Below are 15,203 nucleotides of genomic sequence, written 5' to 3'. Positions count from 1 at the left end.
ACTTCTCCCTGTTTTGTCATGGTTGGGTAACATTAATGGTACTGAAAACTTTGTATTGAGGTCATCCGGCTTTATTTCAATTTTCATTTCGATTTTATTAGTTATTCAATTTCTGCGATATATAGTTTGTGTGATTCTGGGAAAGTTTTTTTCAATTGAATCCTGATGAAAATGCCGTATGTGTTTAACCGCAAAGTTAGTTTTGGCATATTTGGTAACAAGTTGAGAATACGAAGCTGTTTGAGTTAATTAGTTTGATTCTTAATAGAATTGTAATATTTGATTTGTATGTGGTTATAATGCACAGGAAGGAAAATGGGCATTCTGTTCATAATATCCATTATATGTAAGATGAATCATGAACTGTATTCATAGTAATTCCAAATAAAAATACAATGGGCACATGTAAAATCCTCGAAAAGCACTGGCAGGTCTCACACTAGTGTTCTCTTAGCTAGGTGTTTCCTCAGGGACTTACAATCCCTGAATGACTTCCTCATACCAACTACCTTCATACTAAACCTTTGCTTTCCTCTCACTCCCCCCCCCCCCCCCCTTTCAGCTCGTCCAAAAACTAGTCCAGTCTGGAATTCTGCTGGTTCCCCTGACACGAAGATCTAATTAGTTATAGAAGTCAAAGCGTTTTGGTACACTGAACAATACAGTTCTCTAAAGTAACTACTAATGTACATGTGTATTATTTTACTTTACAAACTTACAAATTTGGTTAGGGACTTTTGATTCTGCTATAATCAAAATGTCTGTAGATTTTAGCAATTTTCTCCATTTGTCAGCCATTATGTTTAAATCACATTTAGTTTTGAGGTTTACTTTTCAAGAGCTGTATGGGAATTCAGAGTTTTATAGTTACACACTTCTACTTTGAAAACTACTAGGTACACATATTTCTACTTTGAAAATTTGTAGTTACATATACTTCTACTTTGAAGATTTAGTAATTACACACTTTTCTACTTTGAAAATTTGTAGTTACACATTTTTCTACTTTGAAAATTTATACTGTAGTTACACACTTTTCTTTTAAGAAAATTTATACTGTAGTTACACACTTTTCTTTTTTGAAAATTTGTTGTTGCACACTTTTCTGCTTTGAAAATTTGCAGTTACTAACTTTTCTACTTTGAAAATTTGCAGTTACTAACTTTTCTACTTAGAAAATTTTCAGTTACTAACTTTTCTACTTAGAAAATTTTCAGTTACTAACTTTTCTACTTAGAAAATTAGCAGCTACAAACTTTTCTATTTTGAAAATTTGCAGTTACTTATGTACTTAGTAAAAATTTGTAATCACAAACATCTACTTTGTGAATATTTGTAGTTACACACTTTTCTACTATTGACAATTTTGGGAAACAGATTTTTGTCCTCATTCTTTAATACCTTCAGTTTCATTTGTATTTTTTTTTACACATAGGAGAAATTTAATGGTTAAATCAAAATTTTTCAAAAACCTAATAAACAACAGTTTTCTCCAGTCAGTTTTAGGTTATTATTATTATTATTATTATTATTATTATTATTATTATTATTATTATTATTATTATTATTATTATTATTATTATTATTATTATTATCATTAGCTAAAGCTACAATCCTTTCTGGAAAAGTCAGACGCTATGAACCCAAGGGCTCCAACTGCGAAAAACAGCCCGGTGAGGAAAGGAAACAAGGAAATAGATAAACGATATAAGTAGTAATGAACAATGAAAATTAAATATTTTTAAAAATAACAACAACATTAAAACATATATTCCATATATAAATTATAAAAAGACTTATGTTAGCCTGTTCAACATGAAAACATTCGCTACAAGTTTGAACTTTTGAAGTTCACTGATTCGACTACCCGATTAGGAAGATCGTTCCACAACTGTTCCTTTATATTTTTCTAGTTGCACTTGCTTTATATCATCCTATCTTTCTGTTCCCTTTCTTCCCTTTTGCTGTCTCTGTGCAACTTCAGGCGGATGCTCTAATTGCAAATTTGGCGCTGAAAGTCAAAATTCATAATTAAAATCATTTGCATCATTCGTTGCATACCTTGAAAACTTAGCTTCATAAGATTTCAAGTAATAAGATAATTGAACTTCAAAAGTTTAAACTTGCAGCAAATGTTTTTATGTTGAACAGGCTAACGTAAGTCTTTTAATAGTTTATATATGAAATATCTGTTTTAATGTTGTTAATGTTTTTAAAATATTTTATTTTGATTGTTCATTACGCCTTATATCGTTTATCTATTTCCTTATTTTCCTCACTGGGGTATTTTTCCCTGTTGGAGTCCCCGTGGTTTATAGCATCCTGCTTTTTCAACTAGGGTTGTATCTTAGTTAATAATAATAATAATAATAATAATTCCTAAAAGGTATTTAGTGCATTCAATTCTTCATAAGTTCAAAACGTTGTGTTAGCGAGGTGTCTGCATTGCCGCTGTTATTGGGCTCCCAGGGCTGATGTTAGTTTAGAACTATTCGAGTTACGACATTGTTCACCAATCTAAATATTAAGACATTAGATGATAGTGTCCTCATCCGTAATAAGATCTCTCTCTCTCTCTCTCTCTCTCTCTCTCTCCTCTCTCTCTCTCTCTCTCCTCTCTCTCTCTCTCTCTCTCTCTCTCTCTTTGTTACTGAAAATATATTAACTTGTGTTAAAGTTCTTTGTTGATTAATTTCATAAATAAAGTTTGGAATTTTTGACTAGTGTGTACTGAATGTCACCCTTGGATCTCTCTCTCTCTCTCTCTCTCTCTCTCTCTCTCTCTCTCTCTCTCTCTCTCTCTCTCAGGGAATCTTGTCTTTATAGTAGTGATTTGTGCCTTGATATTCATCACCTCGATTTTGTATCGGGATATTTATCAAGCTGGCTACTTGTTATTAGTAATTGTTTACTCCTGCATTGTTTTAATTTCAACTCTTGTAATTATCATATGATTTCTGTTAGCTTAAAGTGAACGCGTTTACTACATGGCATTTAATATTGATATTGATTTTGAGGCCAGGGTAATTTGATATTGATTTTGAGGCCAGGGTAATTTGATATTGATTTTGAGGCCAGGGTAATTTGAGATTGATTTTGAGGCCAGGGTAATTTGATATTGATTTTGAGGCCAGAGTAATTTGATATTGATTTTGAGGCCAGGGTAATTTGATATTGATTTTGAGGCCAGAGTAATTTGATATTGATTTTGAGGCCAGGGTAATTTGATATTGATTTTGAGGCCAGAGTAATTTGATATAGATTTTAAGGCCAGGGTAATTTGATATTGATTTTGAGGCCAGGGTAATTTGATATTGATTTTGAGGCCAGGGTAATTTGATATTGATTTTGAGGCCAGAGTAATTTGATATAGATTTTGAGGCCAGGGTAATTTGATATTGATTTTGAGGCCAGGGTAATTTGATATTGATTTTGAGGCCAGGATAATTTGATATTGATTTTGAGGCCAGGGTAATTTGATATTGATTTTGAGGCCAGGGTAATTTGATATTGATTTTGAGGCCAGGGTAATTTGATATTGATTTTGAGGTCAGAGTAATTTGATATTGATTTTGAGGCCAGAGCAATTTGATATTGATTTTGAGGCCAGAGTAATTTGATATAGATTTTGAGGCCAGGGTAATTTGATATTGATTTTGAGGCCAGAGTAATTTGATATAGATTTTGAGGGCAGGGTAATTTGATATAGATTTTGAGGGCAGGGTAATTTGATATTGATTTTGAGGGCAGGGTAATTTGATATTGATTTTGAGGCCAGGGTAATTTGATATTGATTTTAATGGCTGGGTAATTTGATATTGATTTTAATGGGTGGGTAATTTGATATTGATTTTAATGGGTGGGTAATTTGATATTGATTTTAATGGCTGGGTAATTTGATATTGATTTTAATGGCAGCGTAATTTGATATTGATTTTACTGGAAGGGTAATTTGATATTGATTTTGATGGCAGTGTAATTTGATATTGATTTTGAGGGCAGTGTAATTTGATATTGATTTTAATGGCTGGGGAATTTGATATTGATTTTGATGGCAGTGTAAATTGATATTGATTATAATGGCTGGGGAATTTGATATTGATTTTGATGGCAGTGTAAATTGATATTGACTTTAATGGCCGGGGAATTTGATATTGATTTTGATGGCAGTGTAATTTGATATTGATTTTAATGGCTGGGAATTTGAAATTGATTTTAATGGCTGGGTAATTTGATATTGATTTTAAGGGCAGCGTAATTTGATATTGATTTTAATGGCTGGGGAATTTGATATTGATTTTAATGGCTGGGTAATTTGATATTGATTTTGAGGCCAGGGTAATTTGATATTGATTTTGAGGCCAGGGTAATTTGATATTGATTTTGAGGCCAGGGTAATTTGATATTGATTTTAAGGCCAGGGTAATTTGATGTTGATTTTGAGGGCAGTGTAAATTGATATTGATTATGAGGGCAGTGTAATTTGATATTGATTTTACTGGCAGTGTAATTTGATATTGATTTTAATGGCTGGGTAATTTGATATTGATTTTAATGGCTGGGTAATTTGATATTGATTTTAATGGATGGGTAATTTGATATTGATTTTAATGGATGGGTAATTTGATATTGATTTTGAGGGCAGGTAATTTGATATTGATATTAATGACTGGGTAATTTAATATTGATTTTAATGGCAGGATAATTTGATATTGATTTTAATGGCTTGGTAATTTGAAATTGATTTTAATGGCAGGGTAATTTGAAATTGATTTTAATGGCTGGGTAATTTGATATTGATTTTGAGGGCAGTGTAAATTGATATTGATTTTAAGGGCATTGTAAATTGATATTGATTTTGAGGTCAGTGTAAATTGATATATATTTTAAGGGCAGTGTAAATTGATATTGATTTTGAGGGGATTGTAAATTGATATTGATTTTGAGGGCAGGGACATTTTATATTGATTTTACTGGCTGGGTAATTTAATATTGATTTTAATGGCTGGGTAATTTGATATTGATTTTAATGGCTGGGTAATTTGATATTGATTTTAATGGATGGGTAATTTGATATTGATTTTGAGGGCAGGTAATTTGATATTGATATTAATGACTGGGTAATTTAATATTGATTTTAATGGCAGGATAATTTGATATTGATTTTAATGGATGGGTAATTTGATATTGATTTTAATGGATGGGTAATTTGATATTGATTTTGAGGGCAGGTAATTTGATATTGATATTAATGACTGGGTAATTTAATATTGATTTTAATGGCAGGATAATTTGATATTGATTTTAATGGCTAGGTAATTTGAAATTGATTTTAATGGCAAGGTAATTTGATATTGATTTTAATGGCAGGGTAATTTGAAATTGATTTTAATGGCAGGGTAATTTGATATTGATTTTAATGGCAGCGTAATTTGATATTGATTTTAATGGCAGCGTAATTTGATATTGATTTTACTGGCAGGGTAATTTGATATTGATTTTAATGGCAGCGTAATTTGATATTGATTTTACTGGCAGGGTAATTTGATACTGATTTTAATGGCAGGGTAATTTTATATTGATATTAAGGGCAGGATAATTTGATATTGCTTTTGTGGGCAGTGTAAGTTTTATCGATTTTTAGGCAGTGTAAATTGATATTGATTTCGAAGGCAGGTCAATTTGATGTTGATTTTAAGGACAGGATAATTTTATATTGATTTTGAGGGCAGTGTAAATATATATTGATTTTGAGGGCAGTGTAAATTGATATAGATTTTAAGGGCAGTGTAAATTGATATAGATTTTGAGGTCAGTGTAAATTGATATAGATTTTGAGGTCAGTGTAAATTGATATATATTTTGAGGTCAGTGTAAATTGATATATATTTTGAGGTCAGTGTAAATTGATATTGATTTTGAGGGCAGTGTAAATTGATATTGATTTTGAGGGCAGTGTAATTTGATGTTGATTTTGAGGGCAGTGTAAATTGATATTGATTTTGAGGGCAGTGTAAATTGATATTGATTTTAAGGGCAGTGTAAATTGATATTGATTTTGAGGGCAGTGTAAATTGATGTTGATTTCGAAGACAGGTCAATTTGATGTTGATTTTAAGGACAGGAGAATTTGATATAGATTTTGAGGGCAGTGTAAATTGATATTGATTTTGAGGACAGTGTAAATTGATATTGATTTTGAGGGCAGTGTAAATTGATATTGATTTTGAGGGTAGTGTAGGCCTAAATTGATATTAATTTCGAAGGCAGGTCAATTTAATTGTGATTTTAAGGACAGGATAATTTTATATTGATTTTGAGGGCAGTGTAAATTGCTATTGATTTTGAGGGCAGTGTAAATTGCTATTGATTTTGAGGGCAGTGTAAATTGATATTGATTTTGAGGGCAGTGTAAATTGCTATTGATTTTGAGGGCAGTGTAAATTGATATTGATTTTGAGGGCAGTGTAAATTGATGTTGATTTTGAGGGCAGTGTAAATTGATGTTGATTTTGAGGGCAGTGTAAATTGATGTTGATTTTGAGGGCAGTTTAAATTGATGTTGAATTTGAGGGCAGTGTAAATTCATATTGATTTTGAGGGCTGTGTAAATTGATATTGATTTCGAAGGCAGGTCAATTTGATATAGATTTTGAGGACAGTGTAAATTGATATTGATTCAGTGTAAATTGATATTGATTTTGAGGGCAGTGTAAATTGATATTGATTTCGAAGGCAGGTCAATTTGATATTGATTTTAAGGACAGGATAATTTGATATTGATTTTAAGGGCAGTGTATATTGCTTTTGATTTCGAAGGCAGGTCAATTTGATGTTGATTTTAAGGACAGGATAATTTTATATAGATTTTGAGGTAAGTGTAAATTGATATTGATTTTGAGGGCAGTGTAAATTGATATTGATTTCGAAGGCAGGTTAATTTGATGTTGATTATAAGGACAGAATAATTTGATATAGATTTTGAGGGCAGAGTAAATTGATATTGATTTTGAGGGCTGTGTAAATTGATATTGATTTTGAGGGCAGGGTAATTTGATATTAAATTTGAGGGCAGGGTAATATGATAGTGATTTTGTGGGCAGTGTAAATTGATATTGATCTTGAGGGCTGTGAAAATTTATATAGATTTTGAGGGCAGTGTAAACTCTTATTGATTTTGAGGGGACTGTAAATTGATATTGATTTTAATGGCTGGGTACTTTTATATTGATTTTAATGGCTGGGTAATTTGATATTGATTTTAATGGCTGGGTAATTTGATATTGATTTTAACAGCTGGGTAATTTGATATTGATTTTATTGGCTAGGTAATTTGATATTGATTTTGAGGCCAGGGTAATTTGATATTGATTTTGAGGCCAGGGTAATTTTATATTGATTTTACTGGCAGGGTAATTTGATATTGATTTTGAGGGCAGTGTAAATTAATATTGATTTCGAAGGCAGGTCAATTTGATATTGATTTTAAGGACAGGATAATTTGATATTGATTTTGAGGGCAGTGTAAATTGATATTGATTTCGAAGGCAGGTCAATTTGAAGTTGATTTTAAGGACAGGATAATTTGATAGAGATTTTGAGGGCAGTGTAAATTGATATTGATTTGGAGGGCAGTGTAAATTGATATTGATTTCGACGGCATGTCAATTTGAATTTGATTTTAAGGACAGGATAATTTGATATAGATCTTGAGGGCAATGTAAATTGATATTGATTTTGAGGGCAGTGTAATTGATATAGATTTTGAGTGAAGTGTATATTGATATTGATTTCGAAGGCAGGTCAATTTGATGTTGATTTTAAGGACAGGATAATTTGATAGTGATTTTGATGGCAGTGTAAATTGATATTGGTTTTGATGGCAGTGTAAATTGATATTGATATTGATGTCAGTGTAAATTGATATTGATTTTGATGGTAGTGTAAATTGCTATTGATTTCAAAGGCAGGTCAATTTGATGTTGATTTTAATGACAGGATAATTTGATATTGATTTTGAGGGAAGTGTAAATTGATATTGATTTTGAAGGCAGGTCAATTTGATATTGATTTTAATGACAGGATAATTGGATATTGATTTTGAGTCCAGTGAAAATTTATATTGATTTTGAAGGCAGGTCAATTTGATGTTGATTTGGACAGGATAATTTGATGCTTATTTTAAGGATAGGATAATTCAATATTGATTTTGAGGGAAGCGTAAATTGATATTGATTTTGAGGGCAGTCTAAATTGATATTGATTTTGAGGGCAGTGTAATATGATATTGATTTTGAGGGCAGTGTAAATTGATATTGATTTTGAGGGCAGTGTAAATTGATATTGATTTTGAGGGCAGTGTAAATTGATATTGATTTTGAGGGCAGTGTAAATTGATATTGATTTTGAGGGCAGTGTAAATTTATATTGATTTTGAGGGCAGGTTAATTTAATATTGATTTTGAGGGCATTGAGGGCAGTGTAAATTGATATTGATTTTGAGGGCAGTGTAAATTGATATTGAATTTGAGGGCAGGGTAATTTCATATTGATTTTGAGGGCAGGGTAATTTAATATTGATCTTGAGGGCAGGGTAATTTGATATTGATTTTAAGGGCAGTGTAAATTGATATTGATTTTAATGGCTCGTTAATTTGATATTGATTTCAATGGCTGGGTATTTTTATATGTTTTTAATGGCTGGGTAATTTGATATTGATTTTACTGGCAGGGTAATTTGATATTGATTTTGAGGCCAGGGTAATTTTATATTGATTTTACTGGCAGAGTAATTTGATATTGATTTTACTGGCAGGGTAACTTGATATTCATTTTGAGGGCAGTGTAAATATATATTGATTTTGAAGGCAGGTCGATTTGATGTTGATTACAAGGACAGGATAATTTTATATTGATTTTGATGGCAGTGTAAATTGATATTGATTTTGAGGGCAATGTTAATTGATATTAATTTTGAGGGCAGTGTAAATTGATATTGAGTTTGAAGGCAGTTTAAATTGATATTGATTTCGAAGGCAGGTCAATTTGAAGTTGATTTTAAGGACAGGATAATTTGATATAGATCTTGAGGGCTGTGTAGATTGATATTGATTTTGAGGGCAGTGTAATTGATATTGATTTTGAGGGCAGGGTAATTTCATATTGATTTTGAGGGCAGGGTAATTTAATATTGATCTTGAGGGCAGGGTAATTTGATATTGATTTTGAGGGCAGTGTAAATTGATATTGATTTTAATGGCTCGGTAATTTGATATTGATTTCAATGGCTGGGTATTTTTATATGTTTTTTAATGGCTGGGTAAATTGATATTGATTTTGAGGGCAGGGTAATTTGATATTGATTTTAAGGCCAGGGTAATTTTATATTGATTTTACTGGCAGAGTAATTTGATATTGATTTTACTGGCAGGGTAACTTGATATTCATTTTGAGGGCAGTGTAAATATATATTGATTTTGAAGGCAGGTCAATTTGATGTTGATTACAAGGACAGGATAATTTTATATTGATTTTGATGGCAGTGTAAATTGATATTGATTTTGAGGGCAATGTTAATTGATATTAATTTTGAGGGCAGTGTAAATTGATATTGAGTTTGAAGGCAGTTTAAATTGATATTGATTTCGAAGGCAGGTCAATTTGAAGTTGATTTTAAGGACAGGATAATTTGATATAGATCTTGAGGGCTGTGTAGATTGATATTGATTTGGAGGGCAGTGTAATTGATATTGATTTTGAGTGAAGTGTATATTGATATTGATTTCGAAGGCAGGTCAATTTGATGTTGATTTTAAGGACAGGATAATTTGATATTGATTTTGATGGCAGTGTAAATTAATATTGATTTCGAAGGCAGGTCAATTTGATGTTGATTTCAAGGACAGGATAATTTTATATTGATTTTAAGGGCGGTGTAAATTGATATTGATTTTGAGGGCAGTGTTAATTGATATTAATTTTGAGGGCAGTAAAAATTAATATTGATTTTGAGTGAAGTGTATTGATATTGATTTCGAAGGCAGGTCAATTTAATGTTGATTTTAAGGACAGGATAATTTGATAGTGATTTTGATGGCAGTGTAAATTGATATTGGTTTTGATGGCAGTGTAAATTGATATTGATTTTGATGGCAGTCTAAATTGATATTGATTTTGATGGCAGTCTAAATTGATATTGATTTTGATGGCAGTCTAAATTGATATTGATTTTGATGGCAGTCTAAATTGATATTGATTTCGAAGGCAGGTCAATTTGAAGTTGATTTTAAGGACAGGATAATTTGATATTGATTTTAAGGGCAGTGTAAATTGATATTGATTTTGAGGGCTGTGTTAATTGATATTAATTTTGAGGGCAGTGTAAATTGATATTGATTTTGAAGGCAGTTTAAATTGATATTGATTTCGAAGGCAGGGCAATTTGAAGTTGATTTTAAGGACAGGATAATTTGATATTGATTTTAAGGGCAGTGTAAATTGATATTGATTTTGAGGGCTGTGTTAATTGATATTAATTTTGAGGGCAGTGTAAGTTGATATTGATTTTGAAGGCAGTTTAAATTGATATTGATTTCGAAGGCAGGGCAATTTGAAGTTGATTTTAAGGACAGGATAATTCTATAGAGATTTTGAGGGCAGTGTAAATTGATATTGATTTGGAGGGTAGTGTAAATTGATATTGATTTCGAAGGCAGGGCAATTTGAAGTTGATTTTAAGGACAGGATAATTTGATATAGATCTTGAGGGCTGTGTAAATTGATATTGATTTTGAGGGCAGTGTAATTGATATAGATTTTGAGTGAAGTGTAAATTGATATTGATTTTGAAGGCAGGTCAATTTGATGTTGATTTCAAGGACAGGATAATTTTATATTGATTTTGAGGGCTGTGTAAATTTATATTGATTTTGAGGGTAGTGTAATTGATATAGATTTTGAGTGAAGTGTATTTTGATATTGATTTTGAAGGCAGGTCAATTTGATGTTGATTTTAAGGACAGGATAATTTGAAATTGATTTTGATGGCAGTGTAAATTGATATTGATTTTGATGGCAGTGTAAATTGATATTGATTTCGAAGGCAGGTCAATTTGATGTTGATTTTAAGGACAGGATAATTTTATATTGATTTTGAGGGCAGGGTAAATTGATATTGATTTTGAGGGCAGTGTAAATTGATATTGATTTTGAGGGCAGTGTAAATTGATATTGATTTTGAGGGCAGTGTAAATTGATATTGATTTTGAGGGCAGTGTAAATTGATATAGATTTTGAAGGCAGTGTAAATTGATATAGATTTTGAAGGCAGTGTAAATTGATATAGATTTTGAGGGCAGTGTAAATTGATATTGATTTTACTGGCTGGGTAATTTGATATTGATTTTGAGGCCAGGGTAATTTGATATTGATTTTAATGGCAGCATAATTTAATATTGATTTTAATGGCAGCGTAATTTAATATTGATTTTAATGGCAGCGTAATTTGATATTGATTTTACTGGCAGGGTAATTTGATGATGATTTTGATGGCAGGTCAATTTGATACTGATTTTGAGGGCAGTGTAAATTGATATTGATATTGATTTTGAGGCCATGGTAATTTGATTTCGATTTTTAGGAGGCCGGTAATTTTATATTGATTTTGAGGGCACTGTAAAATGATATTCATCATGAAGGCAGGGTAATTTGATATTCATTTTGAGGGCAGTGTAATTTGATATTGATTATGGAGGCAGGGTAATTTGATATTGATTTTGAGGGCAGTGTAATTTGATATTGATTTTAAGAGCAGGGTAATTTTACATTGATTTTGAGTGGAAGGTAATTTGGTACTGATTTTGAGGGTAGGGTAATTTTGTTGATTTTGAGGCCGAGGTAATTCCATTTCAATTTTGAGGGCAGTCATTAATATGATTTTGAGGGTAGGGTTATGATTTTATTTGGATATAGGAACGTACAGTCTCTTCAAACTGCTTAGCTCTTTGTGTAATAAGTCTGCAAAATTACCTTTTGTGTTTTTTGAAATTACGAATGCAGAATTCTAATGTGAATTTATAAGGCTTTACCTGAATTATTGTTAGTGGTTGACAGTATTTATGGAGGTTCTCTCTCTCTCTCTCTCTCTCTCTCTCTCTCTCTCTCTCTCTCTCTCTCTCTCTCTCTCTCTCTCTCTCTCTCATTCAAATGGTTTTTTTACTCTTTCAATACAAATTGGGTTTTTTTACTCTTTCAATACAAATTGGGTTTTTTTACTCTTTCAATACAAATTGGGTTTTTTTACTCAGTTTATCACTTCTATTGAAAATAGGTTTTTATTCTCTTAAGCATTTTTGCTTAAATGGCAATTTGAAAACTTTATAATTTTTTCACTCAAAAAGCACTTTATTACCTTATTTGTCTGTCCTTAGCTCTATTCATGTCCAAATTTTGTTCCCGCGCTCTCTTCATGTCCACTCATAAGTTCCCCATTTCTATTCATATTCAATATTTTCTCCCCCTTCTACTGTATATTTATGTCCAATTACAAGTTACGCCTCTCTCTTCATGTCCAATTTTTGTTCCCCATGTATTCATGTAAAATTTTATGTTCCCCCTCTCTACACTCCTTGAAGTACCTTACTAGATTTATTTTCTCAATGTCAGTATATAAGTCAAAAATTACATGTTGATATAATCCATTGATTCCCATTCTTCGTATCAGTTTTATTGTCCCTTATCCAATTTCAAAGAAAATACCTTTTTGTTCTTCCATAATTGTTTTATTATCTAGTTTAAAGAAATAATTGATTGACTCGGAGCTCTTTGAATTTGCCTTACTTGGCAGGATTTATTTAAAGTTCTCAGAATTTGCTTTACTGATCATAGTTTATTTTAGGGAAATAGTTTGACTCAAAGCTCTCAGAATTTGCAATAAAATCTTTGCTTAGTTTTTATTCGTATACAAAACCACGAAAGAGAAAATAATGATTGGTTAATAGTAGTAAGTCCAAGTGATTGCATGGACATACTTGAGTCCGTCGGTATCACTAATTTGATTTTGGGTATATGAAATACCAATCAAAAGAGTTTATTCTCATTTCGCAGCATGGTCAACGTAAGTTTTTCTCATTTCGCAGCATGGTCAACGTAAGTTTTTCTCATTTCGCAGCATGGTCAACGTAAGTTTTTCTCATTTCGCAGCATGGTCAACGTAAGTTTTTCTCATTTCGCAGCATGGTCAACGTAAGTTTTTCTCATTTCGCAGCATGGTCAACGTAAGTTTTTCTCATTTCGCAGCATGGTCAACGTAAGTTTTTCTCATTTCGCAGCATGGTCAACGTAAGTTTTTCTCATTTCGCAGCATGGTCAACGTAAGTTTTTCTCATTTCGCAGCATGGTCAACGTAAGTTTTTCTCATTTCGCAGCATGGTCAACGTAAGTTTTTCTCATTTCGCAGCATGGTCAACGTAAGTTTTTCTCATTTCGCAGCATGGTCAACGTAAGTTTTTCTCATTTCGCAGCATGGTCAACGTAAGTTTTTCTCATTTCGCAGCATGGTCAACGTAAGTTTTTCTCATTTCGCAGCATGGTCAACGTAAGTTTTCGAGATTTCAACGGAGACAGAGAAGGGATATTTTGTCTAGTCAATTTAGTATATTTTATTTTACTAATTTCATCAGTCAATTATTTTATGTAAAAAGTTTTTACGCATTTTCGTAATGTACACTACTAATTCAGATATCTTATTATTCACAGGAATGACCTTCGATAACAGCGTACAGTCTGCGCGCGCAAGTCATGTGAGCCAGTGAAAGAAGAGTAGTGTGTGCCATCAAGAGGAGCGCCGATCCCCCCCTCCCCTACATGAAACACCTGCAGCTGGTAATCCAGGGCTTATCTAACGCAGTTTCTGGACACACTTCGTAAACCTTTTGAATATAAAAAAGAAATTGAATTTTAATTTTTTTTTTTTATTCCATTCCGCGCTGCTGGTGCGGTTTTCTGGCAGTGAAATTTTCCATCATTTGTGGATGGCCTGTTAACTTTGTGTAACGGCCACAATCATGTTCTAGTGTTTTAAATCGATATGAGGAATAAAAGAAAAAATGGCATCATGTTTCATTTTAAAACCACAAGTCGCAAAAAGGGGTGTATTAAAAGAAAAGAAATATAGATAGATAAATTCACAGGTTTATTTTATTTGAAGGTTTCTCAGATACAGGCACAGAAAGACCGGTGTTTAAGAGTGTGTAATGCACATAGTTCATTTTGGCCTCTTGAGTTGCCCTTTAGCTGTTTTGTTTTTTAATTTTTGAAGATAGGTTTGCAGACCTTTTAGTCCATGAATGAGCAGTTTATTCTGCAACTCTCTTCCCTTACCGCCCGAAAGCAGTCCATGAATGAGCACCCAGGTCTTTGGGGTTTATTCTGCAACTCTCTTCCCTTACCGCCCGAAAGCAATGGGACTTATACCCCTCTGCTAAGATCATCCAACCCCTTCTACTGGATTCTACTGGATTCATATTTGAGTAAGATTCTTGATTATTGGCCAAATTAAACTGATAAATTACATAATACTAGACCAATCCTTACAGTATGGACACAAAATTCTAGTGATCAATCATATACAAATGACTTTTCCAGGCATGATGAAATTAATTATGCATAAGAAATAAAATTATATACACGTATGGCAACATTCATAGCTAGTATACTAGGATTAAATTTATACTTATTTTTTGGAGATTACAGGAAAAACCTTGCTTATGCTTTAATATGGAGACAACCAGCCTATTTATTACACTTGAAAGTGATGAATAGAATATGCATAGGAAAAACCATGTGAAAAAAAATGATTACTGAACGGGAATGTGGTTGTGGAAATAGTAACAGTTCTACTGAATTTGGAATTAGAGTTCAAAAATCCTAGATGAATGTCAACTACAGGCTACAATGGAAAATGTAAGGTCTTGTAATACCATCACATGAGATATACAGTATATATTATTTATGTGGTTTAAGTGTACACAATACAGACTGGGGAAATACTGACATTTAGTGAAGCGTTAATATTTTATATTTACTAATAATCTAATTTGCAAAGACGTAAACAAATATATTTGGGTCCCTATATCTTAAAAGCAAGCGCTACCTTGAGAAATTACATAGCAAGAAATAGTTATACAAATAATAAAATGGGTCTG

This window comes from Palaemon carinicauda, chromosome 15 (genome assembly GCF_036898095.1).
Source record: "Palaemon carinicauda isolate YSFRI2023 chromosome 15, ASM3689809v2, whole genome shotgun sequence".
Lineage (NCBI taxonomy): Eukaryota > Metazoa > Arthropoda > Malacostraca > Decapoda > Palaemonidae > Palaemon > Palaemon carinicauda.
This window is presented reverse-complemented; position numbering follows the sequence as displayed.